This window comes from Desmodus rotundus, chromosome 1 (assembly GCF_022682495.2).
Source record: "Desmodus rotundus isolate HL8 chromosome 1, HLdesRot8A.1, whole genome shotgun sequence".
Lineage (NCBI taxonomy): Eukaryota > Metazoa > Chordata > Mammalia > Chiroptera > Phyllostomidae > Desmodus > Desmodus rotundus.
Genome location: NC_071387.1, coordinates 22,861,624 through 22,882,547, shown reverse-complemented (window position 1 = coordinate 22,882,547; position 20,924 = coordinate 22,861,624). Strand labels below are relative to the sequence as shown.

Below are 20,924 nucleotides of genomic sequence, written 5' to 3'. Positions count from 1 at the left end.
AGAGGCAATGGGATTGCAGACAAGGCTCAAGGCTTCTGAGGGTTGGTGTTGGTTAGGAAAACCAGAGATGGCCAAGTTCAGGAACAGCTTAAAAGAGGTAGAGATAATACAGTTTTCTCAGGAAACACTTTCATTATCGGAATATTAACAATCCTAATAATGATAACCATAAGAATAGTCACTTATTCTTTCAACATTTGTGTCTTAAGTTTCTACAATGTCACAGGCACTGTTCTGAGTGTTTCAGACAGAACAGTAAACAGAATAAGTAAAAGTGACAGTAAGGATGCAGGGAGGCAAGGTAGAGAAGTAAATGTTTGATAAAGCAGGAGAGAGATAGAGAGAGAAAGAGAGATGAGGGCCTGTGTTTTCACACAAGGTAGCCAGGGAAGGTGTCAGTGATATGTTGATATTTGAGCATAGAACTAAAAAGAACATTCCAAGCAGAGGAATCAAGTATGAGAGTGGTCAGCATGGTCAGGGAAGTGCAAGGCGGTCAGAGGGCCAGACCTAAAGAAGCTAAGAGTCATGGGAGGCAAAGCCAGAGGTCAGCAAGGAGCACATCACGTCACTTTTTCTTGACAAGGAGCCCCAGTCCACTGCTTTCCACATGAAAATGGATAATAGAGTGGCTTGTGATTCTATCAGAAAAATCAAAAAACCATCACCACCCCAATAACAAAACTTCACACCAAAACCAAGATTTTAGAGATCTCTCATATCAAATCCTATACAAGGGGCAAGAATAATGTCAACACAGTTTAATTTTGATTCTTGGTAATAAACATACTACTGCTGTGAGTACACATAATACCACCTTCTACTGTCCAGTCCATGCAGAGCAAAATGCAACTTTACAACTGGGCTCAGGGCATCTTGGATGATGCTGGACCGTGTCAGGCTTTGAACTCTATTTTTATTCATTAAGTCTCACAATAAACACATCAGGCAGATGTTATCACTCCCATGGTGCTGTCAATAAAATAGGGCTCAGGAAGATGATTCTCCCCTCCCAAATCACCCAGCCTGTAAGTAGTGGCATCATAATTTCCACCCAAATGTTCCCACCCACTCTATCTTTGTGCCATCCGGTCCTATCTGCCCAGCAGGAGGTCCCCTGAGTGAGCATTAGGGGAACTAGGAATAAGACGAGCCCTGTGACCCAGAGACTCAGAAAACTGCCAGGATACATTTAGTCCCCAAGAGAATGAGCCATAGGAAGTGTGACTGCTTTCTTCCTTGGCTGTCCAAGAGCATTTGTGGGAACAAGGACATTTGACCGAGTGCCTTTGAAAATCAGGAGGAAATAAAACTTTCCAAGATTACCAGCTTTTGAGGCGCTGAACTGGAAAACTACTGGAGTAAGTATTGAGTGCTCCAGGGCTTGTTCATGCATTTATTCCATTCATTTGTTCATTTCATTTCCTCATGTAACGTTTATTGACTGCTTCCTGGCTATCTCATTACCTCCTGCAGTTCTAATCTCCAGTTTGTAGCATGGCCCCTGAGAAACTCTCACCTTTCCAGGAAAGACAAAATGGCATTGAAACTGCCATCATGAGAAGCTTGGCTTTGACTCAGAAAGTTGTTGTTACTTGGTAACTGTACAAATTACCTAATCATTCTATTTCTTTAGACGTTAAAAGTCAAGAACAATATTAGTCCTACCTCATAGGTCTGTTGTAAAGATTTCCTAAAACAAAGTGTATGAGGTCTCCTAGTACACAGGTGGAATTCAGGAAATGTTAGCTGAATGTAAATTTGTGGTTAAAGCCTCTTTTTTCGGGGTTAAGTCTATTGCTGGTTTTTAGAGCAAAACTTAGAATATGGAATTAAAGGAAATAGGAGCTGCAGAAAGGTAGCTTTCATTTCTCTAGCCAATGATGTGTGCACATGAGCTTGGGGGGAAGGGAGTACTGGGGAACTCATCTAGATGACACCACCAGGATGGGGGACAGCACCATGAACACTGACCATGGTCCTGGCTGAGATTAGGGACTAAGACTGCAAAACCTTGGTGAAAATGGTGGGTGCGAAAAGAACCAACAACAAAGCAATTGTCTTTGCCTCATGAAGCAAATGTTTGAGTATTTCTTCACCAGTTTCCCTTTCTTCTGGAAGAACAGCCCACAAAACCTGACTTCATTATGCAAATGCAATGCAAGTACCTGGGCACTGTTCTTGGAAACCCACTTTGGAATAGCTTCATTAGCCAGCATCCAAAATGAAGATGCTTGAAAGCTATATGTTTAAAAAGTGAAGCTGTTTTCTATGACCGAAGGAATATCCTCTCCTGTTTTGTGCATAATGTATATTCAGACTATCTTTAGGCTGAGCTGTGTCTATAGTCTTCTGCTCTTTCTTTACAAGTGTTTATTCTCTAGAACTGGTTACTAAAACAAGAGTGGAGTGGGTCCCAGAAGCAAAAGTAGAGAGGGCCCATGACGCCCGTACTGAAGGGCTTCAGATGGAAGATTCAAAACATAAGAACTCATGGGAAGAACTCAGACCAACTGGCTTTCTTTTTTTTTTCACTTTTATTGAATGTATTGGGGTGACAGTGGTTGACAAAATTATACAGGTGTCAGGTGCACAGTTCTACAACTAGCTTTGTAAGGTAGCGATTTTCAACCTTTTTCATGTCATAGCACACAGCAACTAATTACTTAAATTCTGCTGGACACCAAACAATATATTTTTTGCTGATCTGACAAAAAGTAGGTATAATTTTGATTCATTCACACCAGACAGCTATTGTTCTGTCGGCAGTTGTCAATTTTTTATTTGACAATCTGAGGGAAAGGAGGTCAGTGCCTCTGACTAGTCAGGTACTGCATGTTTTAAAAATTCTTGTGGTGCACCATTTGAGAGTCACTGTTCTAAAGGAATCCCAAGTTTCTGGCAGGTGTGTACCACGATAACTGAGGAAGGGTAGAGCCTGCTTCCTCTAAGTAAACCACTTCTTGTAGATCAAGCAGCATATGATTGACAAACTGTTGCTTGTCCTTTTGGGGGGTGGGGTGTCCCTGTGGGGCTGTGCTCATGGTAGGAATGGAGTCACCCAGAGGAACAGCAGACAAGCCACTATGAGATCGCCCCTGAGACAGGAGAAAGCACTGTATAGGTAAACTGGCCCAGGACTGGCGAAATTCCCCAGACTGACTTTGCTGTCAGACACATGGAGCTCTAGATGGACAGAGCACCCACACTTTGATAAACAGGGAAATTGTAAGGTCTTGGTGAGGGCTGAATGTACCTGTGAGTATATTAAAAACCACTGAATGCTATACTTTGGATAAATAACTTGTATGTAGGTTAGTTATACCTCAACAAAGCTGCTGGGGAAAACGAAAGAGCTGTCCTTTCTTTGTGCAGCTTAAAAGGGAAGGAGGGAACTAAGGACATTCCTGCCCCACACCTATGCTAGAAAGAAACCCAGGTGTCCATCAGCAGATGAATGGATAAAGAAGATGTGGCGTACATACATATATACATATATGTGCATATGTGTATGTATACATATATATGACAAAAGTAGGCTTACAGTTGTAATACAAATAAGTAAAACAATAATTAATAAATAAGAATGAACTTTCACACACAACTGTGAACCTACTGTTGCCCACCTCATGTATATTTCTTCTATGACTCATGGTCTTTGTCTAGTAAGGGCCACACTGTAAGTTCTCAAAAGTTGATGGAAGAGCCTGCCACTAAGCAGGTGATACACCCCTGTACACCCACCCATCGGTCATCCCTGTAAAAATCAGATACCTATTTGTATGTGACTATGTTCCATTGGTTATCCTTGAACCTCTGGTCAAGTCTAGTCTTATTTGTGAATCATCTTTTTCTCAGCTGGTTGAATACTGCTAACAAAAATAATAACTTACATTTATTGGGTCCTCATCTAAAGCTTTATTATTATCTTCCCAAAGAGCTTTATTAGACACTATTTGTATTAGTCTGCTCTGGTTGCCATAACAAAATAGCCAACAGGCTGGGTGGTTTAAACAATGAATTTTTCTTGTAGTTCTGGAAGCTAGAAATCCATGATCAATGTGTGGGCAAGTTTGGTTTCTGGTGAAGGTTCTCTTCTTGGCTTATAGACAGCTGCTTTCTCATTGTGTCCTCACATGGCCTTTCCTCTATGCTTTGCAAAGAGAGGAGGAGAGAAATCTCTAGCACCTCTTTCTCTTCTTGGAAAGACACCAATCATGTCAGATTAAGACCCTCAACAATAATAATAATAACAATATATTAATAATTATAATTAATAATAATATCATTATATTATAATATAATAATAGTAATATAATAATATAATAATAATATAATAATAATTACTATTATATTATTATTATTATCTCATGAACTCATTTAACCTTAATTACATCTCTAAAGGCCCTACTTCCAAATATAGATAAGGTTAGGGCTTCAACAATATGAATTTGGGGGGAGGACACAGTTCAGTCCTTGACACTATTTTTTCTCCATTTTATACTTGAGAGAACTAAAGCCTAAAGAAGCGAAGTGATTTTGCCTTACCAAAAAGCCAAGACATAAACCAGGATGTCCAGTGGAAGAAACACATCTCTATCTACTTCACTTATACAACTGGAGTGAATTAATGTGTGTGTGTATACTTCAGCCAATGTATTGCTGGAGGAGCAGGCTGGGTGGTGGTAGAGAAATCTAGGAGGGAACAGAAATCTTGGCCAGTCTGGAGTCATGGCAACCAGCTTCTGCCAGCCTATCTCACATAGGTTTCCACCTTTTGTTGCCAAACTTGAAGGGTCTGTGCCTGAGGTTTATTAAGAGAGATGACAGTTTCACTTACACAATTCTGATAAAGAAGAAACATTATAACCCAGATGCTGGAGTCTGCAAGACTTTGGATGATAGCCACATGTCTAGTGGCAAAGTAAGTAGCTTGTGGTTCAAGGTCACCCTGTTCCTTTTAACACAGAAAAGTATCAGTTAAGCAATGGGGATCACAGAGTTCCTTATTATCACCACAAACAGACCTGACCATCCTAGATGACACAACACTCTGAAACTTTTCTCTTTTTCCTTAACATCTCAGTATCCTATTCCTTCTGTTTGGCCTACTGGGGGAAACAATAATTTTAAAATTTCCCAGTAATCATGTCTAACATGGCTTTTAATGGTACTTCACTTATTCATTCAACAAATGTTTGGTTCACAACCAGTACTCTATAGGATGCATAGGTAGATACACTTTGCCTCCTCACACAACCAAAAGAAGGACGACAACAAATTTAAAAACAAAAAATAACCAGACCTACCAGAAAATCAAACTGTATGGAAGTCTGACAACCAAGGAGTTAAAGAAGAAACATTCATCCAGACTGAGAGGAGGGGTGGAGATGGGCATCTGGAGTGGAGAGTACTCATGGCAAGGTGGTAGTTGGAGGACCAGGGCAGGCAAGGCGTCAGCTGGTGGAGCAGGTGGTCCCACTTTTGTATGTACATAAACCAGGAGGAACTTCTTGGGAGTGAAACACACCACACAACCCAGGGTTCCAGAGTGGGGAAATTAAGTCTCAAAACCTCTGACTAAAAAAACCTGTGGGGGTTGATGCAGCAGGAGAAACTACCAGCCTCACAGGAGAGTTCATTAGAGAGACCCACAGGGTCCTAGAATATACACAAACCCACCTGCCTGGGAATTAGCACCTGTAGGGGCCAATTTGCTTGTGGGTAGCAGAGGAAGTGACTGAAAGCCAGCCTTCTCATAAAGAAAGGGGCATTGTTTCTTCTCATACCCCTCCCCCACATACAGCACCACAAATGCAGGGTGTGTTGCCCCGCCCTGGTGAATACCTAAGGCTCTGCCCCTTACTATGTAACAGGTGCACCAAGTCAAAAAAAAATACGGCCCAAATAAAAGAACAGAACAAAGTTCCAGAAAAACACAGCCAAGTGATGAACAGATAGCCAACCTATCACATACAGAGTTCAAAACACTGGTAATCAGGATGCTTACAGAAATGGTTGAGTATGGTCATAAAATAGAGGAAAAAGTGAAGGTAATGAAAAGTGAAATAAAGGAAAATATACAGGGAACCAACAGTGAAGGCAAGGAAATCAGGACTCAGATCAGTGGTTTGGAGGAGAAGGAAGAAATAAGCATTCAACCAAAGCAGAATGAAGAAACAAGAATTTGAAAAAATGAGGAGAGGCTTAGGAATCTCCAGGACAACTTTATACATTCCAACATCCAAATCATAGGGGTGCCAGAAGGAAGAGCAAGAATTGAAAACTTATTTGAACAAATAATGAAGAAGAACTTTCCTAATCTGGCAAAGGAAATAGACTTCCAGAAAGTCCAAGAAGCTCAGAGAGCCCCAAAGAAGTTGGACCCAAGGAAGCACACACCAAGGCACATCAAAATTACACTACCCAAGATGAAAATAAGGAGAAATTCTTAAAAACAGCAAGAGAAAAAGAGACAGTTACTTACAAAGGAGTTCCCATAAGACTATCAGCTGATTTCTCAAAAGAAACCTTACAGGCAAGAAGGGGTTGAAAAGAAGTATTCAAAGTCATGAAAGGCAAGGACCTACATCCAAGATTGCTCTGTCCAGCAAAGCTTTCATTTAGAATGGAAGGGCAGATAAAGTGCTTCCCAGATAAGGTCAAGTTCAAGGAGTTCATCATCACCAAGACCTTATTATATGACATGTTAAAGGAGCTTATCTAAGAAAAAAAAGGTCAAAAATACGAACAGTGAAATGACAACAAACTCACAACTATCAACAACTGAAACCAAAAGAACAAAAACGAACTAAGCAAACAACTAGAACAGGAACAGATTCACAGAAATGGAGATCACGTGGATGGTTATCAGCAGGGAAGGGAAAGGGGGAGAATAGGGGAAAAGGTACAGGGAATAAGAAGCATAAATGGTAAGTACAAAATAGACAGAGGGAGGTTAAGAATAGTATGGGAAGTGGAGAAGACAAAGAACTTATATGTATGACCCATGGACATGAACTAAGGTGGGGGAATGATTGTGGGAGGTGGGGTACAGGTCAGAGGAGAATAAAAGGGAGAAAAAATGGCACAACCATAATAGCATAATCAATAACATATATTTTAAAAATAAAAGAAACAAGTGTTTGTTGCCTCCTTATTATAGATCAGATACTATTCTAGGCACCAGCAACATATAGTGAATAAGTCACAAATGATCCTTGTCCTCCAAGCACACATGTTCTAGCAAGGAACTTATATTACTATGAGGATCTTAACCTTTATCTTAAGGAGAACATCTCTACTGCTAAACCAATCAGAACAGTGTGAAGAAATGGAGCATAATCCACAGTCATGATTAAAAGACCTGGTGTCAAGCCCTGGCTTCATGCCTTTCAGTTATTCATGTAACATCTTCTGTCTATCAGAAATTATGCTTGGTGATAGTGATATAGAAATAACTGGGGGGCTGAGGGGTGCAAGGAGACAGACCACTACAATGCAATATGCTAAGTGCTATCAAAGAATCACTGAAAGTTCTTTGGAATTGCAGAGTGGGGAGTAGTTTGGTATCTTTGAGAAAAATGTAGACAGCTTCACAGAAGACATGAAATGTAAGCAAAGTAATCAAGGAGTGAGTATCTTCTAGGTAGAGGAAGTGAAGTCGGTCTATCCATAGAGGTATATAGCATTCAGGGGGAGAGGGGGGGAATCAGCATGGCTGATGAGAATTTCAGGCAGGTGGGAGAAAGGGTAAGGAACAGAGATTGGCCAGAAATCTGTCTCTGGTATTTCTATCATCATTTCATGAACCCTTCTCTGTCAATTCTCACACCTTCATATGTAATGGCACAGTCAGAGAACCATCGATAAAATTTACCTCTATAAATGATTTTCTTTTCAGAGTGTACCAACTTGGCAAATATGTATACAGATGTGTATGTTAGCCTTAAAATATCACAATGAAATATAACAGTACTAAGATGCTTCATATTCAACACTTTGGTGATTTGATTTTACTAATAGTTACTCAAATTCGACTTGGAATATAAAGTATATCTCTTATTGAGACAGAAACATTAACCACAAATGCCATAAAATTGAGTACATCAGAACTTGCATTAGGGAATCCTGCACTTGTACTTTCAAAATCTTTGACTCAATTAAATGATGTTTAAAATCTATTGCTTCCAAATCATTACGGTAGATTGAAAGCAATCCTCGCTGTGAACCCGAGGGTAATTGGATCATGACGGGGTCCGGCACTCTGAAGAAACTTTCTAACATTCCCTCAGAAGGTTGCTGTCTAACAAACCCATGACCCAGCCTCCATGAAGAGATTAGAGAAACAACAAAGAAGAAATATTATTTTGTTACTCTTAGTGCTGTTTGCCACATGATTTCAGCTTTCTGCCTTCCAGGCATATGGGAATGTCACATTTCCTTCAACAGTTTATTCTAGACTTTTTAAAGCTTTTTTCCTTTCCTCTCAATGGACAATGATAACAGCTGCTTCATCAGCCTGGGTCTAACATGCGGACAAGACAAAGCAGATATCTAGACACTTTATGATGTGCATGTAGAGCAAGTGAGAAACAAACCCGTTGCTCTAAACCACTAAGAATTATGGATTTCTTTTGTTACCAGGCACAATCTAGCCTGTGCTGACTGATAAGTTTTATAGATTCGAGAGGTGAATCAACTATCTTTTCAAGTATGACCATGTGGGAGAGCTTTGCCACAGAGTGCCCAGTCCACCACGGATGAGAATAAGTCTACCAAGACATGATCTGCTTGGGGAGGAAAGGTGGCTGATCTCTCAAAAAAGATGGACTAAGAGCCTTTTCCTCAATGGGTTTTATTAGGTTCATTTTGCACAGGAATACAGGTAAAGCTCATCAATCATTGGCAGGCAGTAAGGATCAAATAACAGATAACAAACAAAGAACTCTGAGGGCTTATTCTGAGTTAGGGTCAGTTAGCTAAAGAGCTATAAGATTTTGGGAAACAAACTCATTTCAGGGTTGGACCCTTATCATTTAAATTGAGGGTATGAGCAAAGCAGGTTTCACAGGATTTTATGCATTCTTTCTTAGGCCAGATCGTCCTGGGGAATCCACCCTTTCCAGCACAGGACTGCACCCACCTCTGGCATTTTTTCAGGCTTAAGTCAGGCAGGGGAAGTAAGGCAGCCAAGAGATTCGGAGACTTCTTGCAGACAGAATGAGGACTCAGGCTATGTCAAAGCTGAGGGGCGAGGGTCCATCACCCCCTTCTTCTATAGCCCCCCAAGTCCTTCCCTGTGGGCCTCTTCATGACCATGCCTGTCTTAGGTCATCCTTCCCTAGAGGAATCTTACCTGTCATTGGCTAACTGGTCAAGCTCGGGGCCAAGCAGGGTAAAGTAAAGTGGGCAGAGGTGGCGCCCCTGCCAGGGAGATAAGCTTTGTCTCCTTAGTGGCTTATGGTCCCAAGGTCTCTGACTCAGCCTTAGCCATGGGGGTTACAGCTTCTGAAACCAGGCAGGGAGGTTCCCAACATGACCAACTATGCATGTATTGATCATACATTATATCCTAGTATGGGCTACATATTTTATCTTTATTTTCATATCTGCTGGGTGGGTAGGTATATTTTATAAATGATCAAACTGAGGCTCTAAACAGTACATTGCAGAGTCAGAATAGAAACCTGGTCCTCTTATTCCAGGCTTGGGCTCCCTTTCACTATGCCTCGTGACCTCTCATACAATTTCTAGGGCAAGATCTAGTCTTGCAGAATAAAACCCAGATATTACCTGAGGCTTGACACCTAAGACCTAGACATTTGACTTGAATCCCTTCTCACAGATTAATGGAAAGTTGAATCCTTCTCCCAGAGTTTTGAAAATTCCCAGAGGGCTTAAGAACCCAAGCTTTTGTCTGCTTCATAGGATCCTGATTTATTATTCCACACTTACAAAATGTGAATCAGAGGTTAAACTGAGGCCCTTCACCAATTTTTTTAAAAGATTTTATTTGCTGATTTTTTAGAGAGAAGGGAAGGGAGAGAGGAAGAGAGGGAGAGAAATATCGTGGTGTGGTTGCCTCTCATGTGCCCCTCCATAGGGGGCCTGGCCTGCAACCCAGGCATGTGCCCTCACTGGGAATCGAACCAGCAACCCTTTGGTTAGCAGGCTGGCACTCAATCCACTGAGCCACACCAGCCAGGGCCACCAATTTCTTTTTTTTAAAAAAACCAACCAACAATTTTTGAAACACTAACCCTGTGAAAACACACACAGAACATTAGGTGAAGGGGGTCTGACACCAAATCTTAAACCAAACAACTGAAAATCTCATATTAGACATTTCTAGTTTTTGAAAATCCTTTCAGGTCACTCCTCCTCCAGGGAGAATTCCTTCTGTGACCTATGTCCCTCAAGATACCAAAATTCTCACCTGCTCCTGGCTCCTTTTTCCTCTTGCTCCTCCCACCTCCTTCCTGGATTTTCCCTGGAACTCCAAATTCCTTTTCCCTACCCGTCAAACAAGGCAGCTCTCCCTACTTTTTACTTGCCAGCCCACACAGCCAAACTCAGCAAGGCTCTCAGCCTTCCATTCAACAAAAACTATCCTCCTTAACAGTCCATTGTGGTTATTTTTAAAAGTACTTTTTCTGTCATACAAGCTTTAAAATGTTTCTTTCCCATCTTCCTTGATGTTATGTATAGCTTTTCAGATATGAATGTAGAACCAGCTTCAAGGCAGTGCCTATTCAATTCTCTCACTCAATAGCATCCACCACCAGACATCTCTTGAGACCTGAGCTAAGCAAAGTAACAGCTGTAAAAGATCCAGCTCCTGACCTCAAGATGTTTGCCTTGGAGTCGAAGATCCATGATAATGATACACAAAACATGTTAGGAACCTCTCAAGTCGTCATCTGCATAGCATTCGTGAAGGCAACAGGAATTCAGTGAGGAGCTAATGTGGTCAGGCAAGGTCTCCTGGAGAAGCTGGGACTTGAGAAAAGACTAAATAGATACACAAGGTTTGATAAATGTGCAAGATGTGCAAGATGTATAAGTGATCAAGTATAAGTCAAGACAAGCTTGCGGGAGACATCTTGGTGTGTGCTAGCAATATTTCATCCCATTGCCCCATCTCTCTCTAGCCCACCGTGCCCAGAGTCATACAGCAATTAAAACAGTCAAAGATGTATCAACCCAAGTGTTTTCATCTCATGTCCAAGACACTTTTTCATAGCCAAGTAGTTCTCAAAGTGATCCCACAAAACAACAATTTATCTTGAGTTGGACTGCTGGATTCTGCATCTAAAACCTGGTCTTTTTCAAATTGTTGAGGAATCATATGAATGGGAAAATGTTTTGTTCAATTTTGAATTTTTCTTCTCTAAATATTTACAGTCCTTTTACTCAAATTTTCACTCATTGACAACAAAACAGTAACAAGTTGCTAGTAAATATTAATGGGGAAAATGAGCAACAGTCTATACTCTTAGTTTTTCTTTTTTGCTTGTTTGTTCTTTCATGAACAAGTACTTGTGGAGGTGGGAACTCTGGCTTTGGAGCCATGCTGCTGAGGTTCATGTCTCTGCCTCACCACTTCAGAACTGTGTGTTCTTCCTAGGGCAAGTTGTTTAACCTCTCGGTGCCTCAGTTTCTTTATCTATATGCACATATACATAAAGTACAGTAGGAAAAACCCTACCATCAGGAACACTGATGACAATATAACTATGATAATAATAGCTAACAGTTTTTGAGAACTTAGTATATGTCAGGTTCTAATTAATTTATCAACAAATATTAGCTGTTACTATTATTATGTTTGAAATTATTATTATTTTGTCATCATTGTTCACAATGGTAGAGTCATGCCTGATGTGTACAATGGAAATCAATGAATCATTATTTCGTGATGTTCTGAAATGAGCTTCATGACTGCTGTGTTCTCCACCACCTGAAAAACATTTGGGAAGCCCTGCATTGCTCATCAAGGAGATTGATGTCATTCTCCCTTCACATACACTTTCATACCAATAACTTTCCATCCAAATTTCAAAATAGAACATTTGCTTCTAGTTGGATGAAAATCCTTGCTTTGGAGCCAACAAGGCATCCAGAATTCATTGACTGTTCTGGTGTACGCTAGATAAGGGAGAGAAGCCCTAGAGGGAAATGCTTATAATTTTCTGCTTTTGTTGCTCTTTGGAGGTTTCTTTATGCACGTTACAGACAGGGGTTCAGTTATGTAGTGATGCAGTTCTTGAATATAATGTATTTCAGTGTTAGAATCATGGCCAGAGCTTATTTTCTATGGCTTTGAATCCTGCCACTTTAACAACAAGTTCTTATTAAAATGGAGAAAACTGAACAAGATGCATTGCAAATCCATTTTAAAAGTGTCTCAGTAAGCAAATTAATCCTGACATCACCCTGAAACTGGGTACATGCTTTTTTCTTAGATGGTAACCTGGACTATACTAAAGAGTCCTTGTCAATCATCCATCTGCACAGAACTCATGTGCTGGAAGGCTTTCATTCAATCAGCAACCAACCAGAGAGGACTTCCAGATGATAAGAATTCTCATAGAGTCTGCCTTACCTAAAACAAGGATATGAAATTAAATGACCAACATATTAAAAGAGGAGCTTCTCTTCTAGCCATTAGTCATTGTTTAGAGATTGGTATTTTACAAATAAAATCAACATCTTGCTGAGGGCACAGATATTTGCATCACAGAGGTCTCTCTGCCTTGAGACTGCAGATTTGGGAATTTATTAATATACATAACTCAAGATTATTTTGTTTGAAAACAATGAATCCTGTAAGGTCTCATGGAATTAAAACAGTACGGTCATTTTTAACAGCCCAGGGATAATCTCTATATTATCAACAAGGCTGTATGATTAAGTCTCTTAGAAGCCAAGGAAAGAGCTTCCACGAGAAGTAAATACTTTCTACAAAGCATAAACAAAAGTTGTTAAATAACTAACTAACCAGAGCAAGAAAAGCACCCATCCCAGAATCTCTATAGTTAATTTCAAATATAGCAAACCCAACCAAGCCGCAGAGACTCACATTAAAACTCCGCTCACAAATTTAACAAGGTGAAGTGCAAGTTCTCCTAAAGAAAGGATAACCTTAGCCAAGCATGCACTTCGGAATCCATTAGACTGGAATCCAGAAACACTGTTAGCGGTGCCCATAACCTGTCATCAAGAGATCTTGATTATTCAAATATAATGAATGCCAAGGGTTGGAGCATATTCAGGAAATATAGGTCAAGTTGCTTTTGATAAATACTTTAAAATAGTGGTTACTAATTCTAAGGGCTTCATATGAGACATTTTTAGACCTGTATCATTTCCAACACTTATAATAACTTTCAAGGTGAGTACCATTATCCTCATTTTGCAAATGACTCAAGAAAAGATCCAGAGTGTTCGGTCATCTTCTGACAACAGAGGATATAGTACCTGGCTGAGCCAGGGAAAGTCAGTTTTGCTTAACACCATGTCAGGTGATTTCCCTACATTGAACTACCTACCCAAAGTGTGCACAGCACTTTTCTGTATGTTAATGGCCTCATTGGCTCTAGTCAACAGCTCTCTGATGTAAGTATTACATCCTTGCTTTAAACAGAGGGAAACTGAGGTTCCAGAAAAGAGGTGACAGCTAAAGCCATCCAGGGAGTAAGCGGCAATTCTCTTCTAGTGGTACCACCGTGCGTCTGCCTGAGAATTAGCATCAGAACTGCATCCTCAACCGGGAGAATAGGATTCAAATTGAACTGAGTTGCAGTAGATCCTTAATCAGACACATTCCATTTAACTTTTTTCAAAATCTGTTGCCATGGTTGTTAAGACCAGAATGCATTCCTTGAGATTACAACAATCTCACAGCTGATGATGCTGGAAATTGCATTGTAAGGTGTCATTACAAAGGGAATGAACCCCCACCAAAAAAAAGAAACTTTAGTTTATAACAATAGACTTCAGTGCCCAAGGCTGCTGTCCCATTTGGAATTGTATTTAAATATTTTATAAACCTTTACAACTATTATTATTATCTTATTATTATAAAACAAGTGCATGGTCTTTATAGAAAAAGAGTAAATATATGAAAGTAGAAAAATGAGGAAAAACCCACAGTTCCAGCAGCATCCCAAGTGAACTACAACTAACAATTTGCTTTCATTATTCTGCATATATATATATATATATATATATATACACACACACATATATTTTTATGCACATATGTGTATATACATTATACATATATATACATACATATTATAAAGTTTTCATCATATTGGATATATAAATTTACATCTTACTTCTCAATGTACCTCTTACATTGAAAATTATAACATGGGCATAACAAGTACCATGTTAATGGCTGCTTAATTATCTATTCAGCACAGTTATCATGATTTGCATAACATTTTTTCTCAATAGAACAGTCCTTTAAACTTTTAACCATTGATCTCTAGTATAAAGAACATTGCAATGGGCATCTTTATGCATAAAGTTTTTATTTTTTAATATTTAGGTTTACTTCATTGGATAGACACTCAGAAATGAAATTGATGATCATTTTAAAGACTCTTAGTAGATACTTTCAAGTTATTTTTATGTAGTTCTCACTTGTAATATTAACATCATTTGAATATTCCAACTTCAAGACATTGACAGAAAACTTCCCAAAGTATTCTTAAAAACACTTTATGAGCCTATGTCATTCATTTTGGGTTTTTTTCCCATTTTTTAAAATTTTATTGTTGTTCAAGTACAGTTGTCTGCCTTTCCCTCCACCTCTCCCCTCCAACCCCATCAGTAAATGAATGGATCAAAAAACTATGGTACATTACACAATGGAATACTATGCAGCAGAAAGAAAGAAGGAGCTCCTACCCTTTGCAACAGCATGGATGGAACTGGAGAGCACTATGTTAAGTGAAATAAGCCAGGTAGTAAAAGACAAATACCATATGATCTCACCTTTAAGTGGAACTTAATAAACAAAACAAACAAGCAAGCAAAATAAAACCAGAGACATTGAAATTAAGAAGAAATGGACAGTAACCAGATGGGAGATGGAATGGGACAATGGGTGGGGGGAAAGGGTGAAGGGTTTTCAGAAACAACTCTAAAGGACACATGGACAAAACCAAGGGGCAGTGGAATCAGGGAAGGGAGGTGGGGATGGCTGTTGAATTTTGCCTTTTTCACCGGTTCATTCACATGCTAGAAATAATCTTTGACTCCAAAGGAAAAAAAATTGACAGCTTTCAATAGACAGACAACCAGTGTCCCAAGCCAGCACTGCCATTTAGCCATGCCCTTCACTGCACTATTGCCTAATCACTGGGCACTGTAGACAGGGCAACTGCAACCACAAATTCTTCAGTAGCACCATACACGGTATCTTTGGGCAATCTGGTTCTGGATATTCTTGCCAGAGGTGGGAACTTTGCAAAGCCTAACCTTGGCCAAGTTGGTCAACAGCTGATCTTTGATGAAGCAACCATCATTTGTGAAAGGCCATTTCAGGTTACATTGGAATGTGGAAATTCTTTTCCCCATAAAACTTTCCAGTATCTGGATAGATTGGAAGAATTAGATCTATCTTAATAGAGGTGAAGTTAGGGCTTCACTGAGTCTTCAAAAAGGAGTGCAAATGTAGATAGCTGCAAGAAGGTGGAGAATTTCATTCATCAGAATCCTGCTCTGGGCCTAAGTAAGTGGGAGAAATACTCCCCAAATAGGAAAAGGAGCATCATTGTGGCTGGGAAAAGGAAAATGGAGGGGGAGGAGCCAGGGACATGGGAAAAGGGTCAAAGCTGGAGAAAAAAGCAGAGATTGAAATAGAAACAGAAAGAGGGGAAACTTTTTAATGTTTTTAGAAAGATGGATGAGTGAAGACAAATTTTAATATATTTTGCTTTTGATATAATGTGTAAACTTCTTGACTAACCATTCAAGAAGAGATAGTAAAGATCCACATTACATTCTAGTCCTTTAGAGTTAAATTTGTAGTGGTTCAGGGTAGATGTGGTGGCAGTGAATTGCACTTACTGAGTGAGCTGTTTTATGTTTTGGCAGGAGCAGGTCTAACGTGACTCATTTATGTTTAAGTTATGTAACTGTTTTCTAAGAAAACCATTCTGAACTGACTGGGCCTTCACCAAAGCTCATATACTTCATATGCCAATATGCTCCTGTCAGGTTTTACCTTTCTCATTTTAATGCCAAGCCCAAGATTATGACTGTCAGTAGCAAATCTAGAATCCCTCTTTTGCTATCCTAATATTGACTTAAGCCCTGATCGCTGTTCCAAACTATCACCCCACTTTTGCTCTTTCCCCTAGTATGAGCTTTGTTATCCTATCTACCCTACACACACTCCCATAGTATTGCCAACCCTCCCCGATGGCTAGTATTTGGCTCAGTAGCTTTAGCTTGGCCAAGGCAGCTAGCATCTGCCTTGGCAGATTGGCAGTGATAGCATACCAATCACACAGCTAAGAAAGACAACTCATGAAAACCACTTTTGGTTATAAATCAATGGAAGAAATCTACAAGTCAAATTGGAACTTCAACGTCATCCTCTTAAACTATTACATCAATACTCTACCCACCACTCAGTAGGCCTAAAGACACATCTTATTTGAAGGTTACTATCCAGTATTGGTTTTAGGTTAAAAAAAATCAATGTAGTGAAAAAATTACTTCCCAAATCCCTTAATATACTCACGAAGTTTTATATACTATTCTCAACAATTCTGGAAGCTCCCCATTCCCACAAAAAGAAAAAAAAGTTTTTCCTCTAGGATTAGAATGGATCACCAATACTTTAATTGAGCACCAGAGAAACTCATTAGCATGTGTTTAGAGGCCATTAATTTATTTTTAAAAATAAACTATGTCTTAAAGTCTTGATGTAAAATCAGCATGGCAAGATGCTCCCACTAGAAAAGACACACAGCAACTGGGAGAGACATAGGAACATCAGAATCATAACTTCCATTCACTGTGAGGTATAAGCTCATTAAGTGGAAATATGAACAGAAATATTTATGCATTGTAACATCTATGACATATCTACTTCTAGACCAAAGCAAGGGTGTTTAGAGTATTCATTCCAGAAATACATACCATATGGTTATTCTGTACCAAACACCATGTTGAGTACTGCAGCAGTTACACAAAGGAACAAGACATTCTTGTTCCTCTAGGAGCTCATTGTTTAGTGAGAGGGAGACAGACACTTGAGCCAATATTGATAATTTAATCCACCAACAGAAGTGTAAGCATGAGTTTATGAGAACACAGTGGAAGACCTTATTAACCTTGCCTGGGATGCGTTATGGTGGTAATCACAGAATCCTTGGAGCAGAGGTTCACTGATAATGAATTTATAATTCTCAGTGCAAAAAGGGGGCTGGTAGCTCCCCCTCTAAAGGTAAGGAATATATACTTCATGCTATGGTTTTGCCGAAAGCAAAGGTCACAATCTCCCTAGTACTATTTGTTCATTATTCATTCATTCACTTAATTTTTCAAGCTCTCTGCTGCAGATACGAGTTCTGGAGTATGAGTTCTGGAGTCCCTCAGCCTAGATACCCTGTGTAAATCTGGTAATTACCCAAGCTCTCTAAATCTCATTTAACTCCTCCTTCCAATGTGATAGTGTTCACATTTTGGGGTTTTAAAAAATTAGTTAAGATGGTGCCTGCAAAGTGCTTAGTATAGTGCCTGAAACAGAATAAATGGTCAATAAATATACCTGTTATCAGTCACTGTGCTGTTTTTAAAGACGACTAGGAGTTCCCTGGAAAAAGATAGGGGATTCTAAGCGTAGGGAAAAGCTTATGCAAACAAACAGAATAAAGAAAGCACACCATGTGTTAAGGAAACAAGACAGTTCAGTTTGGTGATTGTGTAGAATGTGTGGTTGAGGGGGGTGGAAAGTGATGAGACTGGAAAGATAAGTGGGGTCTAGATTGTGAAAACCTTATAAACTGTAGGAACAAAAGAGTTTGAACTTCATCTCACTGGCAAGGAGAAAACAATGGAGGTCTTTAAACAACAAAGCTACATGGCATGTTTTTATTTTTTAGGAAGAAAATTCTGGCAGCAGAGTATATAAGAGATTGGGGAGAAGAGAATCAGAGTCAGGGATATCAGTGGGAAATGTTTGCAATAATTCTGGCAAGGAAAATCCAAGAAAATGGGAATACGTGGGACATAAAGTGCCAGAATTAGATTTGAGGGATATTTCTAAGATAGGATTAACATGGCATAATGATTGATCAAATGTGGGGAACAAGAGAGAAGAAGAATCTAGAATAATTCTAGCTAGAATTAGAAAGACAAGAAGGCAGAGTGGCACAATAGATTTTGTTGGTCAGATAAGTAGTATGTGTATGCAAGACGTGCTAGTCAAAGTGTTGAACAGAGAGCTGAAAGTCAGGTCTGGAGTTCATTGCAAAGCTCTGAGCTAAAGATATAAATTTGGGAGTCATCAGAGAATAGTGAGCAGGGAAAGTTCTGGGAATGATTCCAAGGAGAGGAGTTCAACATGCTATCTTCTTAGTCTACTGCATTAGTTTCCCTGGTATTCACTCTTCTGAAATAACGTGAAGAGTTAATCCATGTCACATGGCCTCTTAAAATAAGGTCCCCAAGCCATCCTAGAGCTCTTCAACTTCCACCACATTTTTATTCCACAAAATGTAACCACGGTTAAGTCATTCTAATGCAGAGGAAGTATCCTATTGCACTGAATAAATTGAAAGAAACATGTTTCTTAGACTATGGGGCCTTTATTAACTCTTGATGATGGACAGAAGCCATACCCTCTTATTGCACATAATTCACCTCCACTTTGCTCATCCATAAAATGTTGGAGAACCAAATTGTTCATTTTGTATAAGGCAAGAATAAGTTCATCTTCAGAAAGTAACTACATACACATTAACCAAGAAGCTCACCTATTTATTACAGAAATCAAGGTCCAAAGGCCCTTCTACCCTCTTACTATGTTTTTTCTCTCAGGTTCTTGCGGGTAGAAGGGCTTCTTCTCGACGGATGAGTCTAAACTCTTTATTGGTTCCCCGATCCATAATGACTTTATATGACTCTTCTAGGACAAGAAAGGCGTCTCTAAAAGGACTTGCAATGATCCTAATTCCACCTTAATCATTAGCCCTAGGCCACGTATTTGAAGCAATTGAATGATCAACCACCACCATTTTAAATGAGGCGGTTTAGGACACCAGCATTGTCTTCTCTTGCCAGTGAGATATAATAGTTCACCACTTACTGGGGTTAGATGCAAAGAGTTTATGGGCAGAGGTATTATTAGAGAGCCCTATGTCTCATCACCCTCAATCTAAATGTTGGGCCAAAAAAGGGCACAAACTACCAAGGATGCCCTCAGGCTGACTCATGAATGGACAAGATTAATCAGAATGGCTCGGTGGTTTCTTCATTGCTCAACATCTCATGTCTTAGTAATAATAGAAGTCAGTTATAACAAATCCCCAATGAAAGAACATAAAATTGTCCACTTGAAACCCCTGGTTTCTATCCAAACTCCTACTTTGAGCAAATCAATTAAATTTGTGAGGGGGTGGGAGTATCAGTGTCTCTGTTTGTAGAACAGTACAGTTTGTTTTAAGCTTTAACAGGATAATACAAGCGAAAACATTCAACCTGGTGCCAAGTAGATAAAGATGCCCCAAATGCCAATACTGGATCCAGACAGGAACTTGAAATCTAAATAAGATCATAGTATCCTTATCCTAGGAGTTGAGTCTTTGCTCTAAGGACTTAGTGAAATGAAACCATTGGGGTCACAAATCTGGGGTCCCATTAGTTAGAGAGTGTAGATGACTCATTTTCATTGTAACTATCAATGAACACATTCCAATCAGGGAGACTAAAAAATTCAAGTCTTATAAGAAGTTGTTGCCCTTTTGATTTTTCAGATACTCCACAAGAGAACATACCTTTACCACCAGATAAAAAAATCTGTCATTGGCTGGCCACACAACTGCTAAAGTGACAAAAAAAAAAATTGGTTTTTCTACACTTGTAGAATTTGAGACAGAAAAGGTAGAGAGAGTATCTCCCAGATTTAGTAGAGTGTTGTGTAGAAAAGTTGCTGCCTCTAAGACTCTAAACTAGAGTTGCATTAATATTGTAACACAGTACGCATGACCAGTATCTTGCATAATTGCAAACCTGTTTCTATCCTCTGGGGAATTTGACTATGTATATTTTCCTCTCCAGTGTAAAATTTTGTAAGAGGAAAATTCCAAAGAAGTTCCACTAAATACAAAGGACTAAAGAGAACAAACTTAGTAAATAAACCAGCTTGTAAAAGGTCAAAGGATGTTTAAGAAAGCATGCCAAGATAAACGGTATAGGTTAAAAAAAAAAAAACAACCTTATAATGAATCAATATTTTAGAGCTTGATCTTATAGCACAGTATATGTCACCCACCTTATATATTATAATGAAATAAGCACATATTTAGCAGATACTCACCAATGGGAAATTGATTTCCAGAGCCCCTGCCATTCACTTCACAGCCTGCTGCTGATACAAAGGAAGATTAATGTACCTGGTCTCACAGAGCCAGTGTAGGAGGTTTGAGGTTGCATCTTATTCATGACCAAATCCTCTCCACCCAACCATGCGACTTCCTGGAACCATCTGTGAGAAGCTGTGGACTTTGTCATCCTGGGCCATTTATCCAGGCATGATGTTTAATTAGTGCACACAAAGTTGATGTGAAAGGCTTGGCAGCTCATCCCCTCACCCCTGTTGGGTTCATTGCCTCATTAGAAAAGCCCTGGATGGCTGACCAGCCAGACAAAACTAACAAGCGCATTTTTCTAACCAT

The 20,924-nt window shown here is 39.5% G+C and overlaps 1 long non-coding RNA gene across 1 annotated transcript in view; it reads right to left on the bottom strand.

Moving 5' to 3' along the window:
* LOC123479698 (uncharacterized) overlaps window positions 1–20,688 on the bottom strand; it is a 49,485-nt gene extending 28,797 nt beyond the window's left edge. The window contains exons 1-2 of the long non-coding RNA XR_006655397.3: window positions 20,567–20,688; window positions 10,846–11,013 (exon numbers count right to left, since the gene is read on the bottom strand). This is a non-coding gene — a long non-coding RNA (uncharacterized lncRNA). The remainder of the gene's footprint in view (window positions 1–10,845; window positions 11,014–20,566) is intronic.
* Window positions 20,689–20,924: the final 236 nt, after the last annotated feature.